Raw genomic sequence first — 1,824 nt, forward strand, 5'->3', positions numbered from 1 at the left:
TCGATCACTGTCAGTCCTCATGCACATACATCTGTAGGTAATCAAGCCTACGACTGCAACTCTAAACTTCAGTATAAAAACTCCTTGACATAAGAATGCCAACAGTCACTCACCTCTCACTGCGTCTTGCACGCTACTGACAACCAAACACTATCAACTCCCTACAAGTAATCCACCAGAACTTCCCCTTCCACCTCTGGAAGTTCACAACCCTAATATCCTTAGGTTCTTCCGGGCTTCACTACCAGGATCCTCTGCAGCTCCTCCAGGCTGCTATCATGAAGTTTCCTTGTGCAACTACGGTGCTTCACCCTTCTGTTAGGTTCTTCCACAGCTCTCTTGGCTGCTACACCACCTCTACAGAAGCACGTGACACTCCTCTTCACTGCTGCTTCTCCTCACAGCTCGAGGTCCTCTGCTCCACTACCTTGGAGTCTCATCAGCTACATCATCTGCTGGCTTCGAAGTTCTCAGCAACTTCTTCCCCAAAGACAAACCTGCAACCCATCGACGTTCCAATAAAATGTTCCCCTTTAACACATAAACAAAAATAACCACACAATATGCTTGCCTCAAACCTCTATCTGTCCTCTACATACAGTGAGAGTGGACTCCCCCGTTTTGGGCGGGTCCATACTCCACCTCGCCTGGCGGCGGTCCTCACTCGCTGGGAGGGTCTTCCTCCATCCGGAGCCAGGCTCCCTCAGTCGTCCGCCAGCGCTCAGAGGGGGCGGACGTCGCTCCGTGTTCCTCCCTCTCCACTCTCTTATTTCAGGCTTTCTGCCTTATTAAAACATGCCTAACTTATAAATAAACATTGCTACTGTCGCTGGGCACACGACCAACTACAAGTGATCACTATGAACTGGCGTATATCGTGCTTACCACAGATTAATTGGTCGAGGGCGCTTTCCCTCTGACGGCGTCTGGTCAGGGCGCTCCACACAGCACACAATAATGCTTCTGGGCGATTTAATATCTGCTCGTCGACCAGGACTTGAGACCACAACGTTCCCAGCTCGATTCCACAGCTGGTACGTCCGCACACTTCTCTTCTCTTCGAGATATATCACTAGGGGTTCCCTTCTGGCGGGAGCTCAAACGGAGCGCGGCTTCCCCCTGCGATGTCTGGCACTCAAGTGAGGTCAAGGTCCTCCGGAAGCGAGCCTCACGCCTCCAGCAAAATGTCCACAACTCCTAGCCAGTCATTTATCTATTTCCTTACTTACTGCCCATAATCTTAAATTGTTTTACATATCCAACCAGCCATTTTTCATATGGGTTATCACCTCAATATTTGCTAGACCTTCTAGTTAGGTCAGGCTTGCTGAATAACTCTCAAGAAGGGAGACTCGTTTCTCCTGCAGGCTGAGATCATAACAATATATAAATATATATGTATATTTAAATATTGATCTGAGCCTGTGGATATGGACCCTGTGGGTCCAGGAGGCCATCTGTGTCCCCTCAGATGGTCTCCCTTATCACAGTTTGTGTCTGTGGATGTGTGTCAGTGTGTGAGTGTGAGTGTCCCTGTGAGTGTCCGGATGATTATGTGTCCGGTTACATCTGTGGTTTCAGGAGGCCATCTGTGTCCCCTCAGATGGTCTCCCTTATCACAGTCTATGGATGTGTGTGTGTGAGTGTCCCTGTGAATGTTCGGATATGGGTGTGTGTGTGTGTGTGAGAGAGTGTCCGGATTTATGTGAGGTTTGGTTCCAGGAACCATTTGTGTCCCCTCCTCCCCCAAATCTCCTCCCTTATTCCCACCGTGGGTTCGAATCCCAGGTGATTAGACCTACCCTAGGTCTATGGATCCAAGGT

General features: G+C 49.5%; 1 long non-coding RNA gene across 1 annotated transcript; it reads right to left on the minus strand.

Moving 5' to 3' along the window:
- Window positions 1–1,356, minus strand: LOC138357622 (uncharacterized). The gene is made up of 2 exons (XR_011225093.1): window positions 886–1,356; window positions 1–497 (listed from the first exon to the last, which is right to left on the minus strand). It is a non-coding gene; the product is annotated as an uncharacterized lncRNA (long non-coding RNA).
- Between the last annotated feature and the right edge of the window lie 468 nt (window positions 1,357–1,824).

This window comes from Procambarus clarkii, chromosome 1, assembly GCF_040958095.1.
Source record: "Procambarus clarkii isolate CNS0578487 chromosome 1, FALCON_Pclarkii_2.0, whole genome shotgun sequence".
NCBI lineage: Eukaryota > Metazoa > Arthropoda > Malacostraca > Decapoda > Cambaridae > Procambarus > Procambarus clarkii.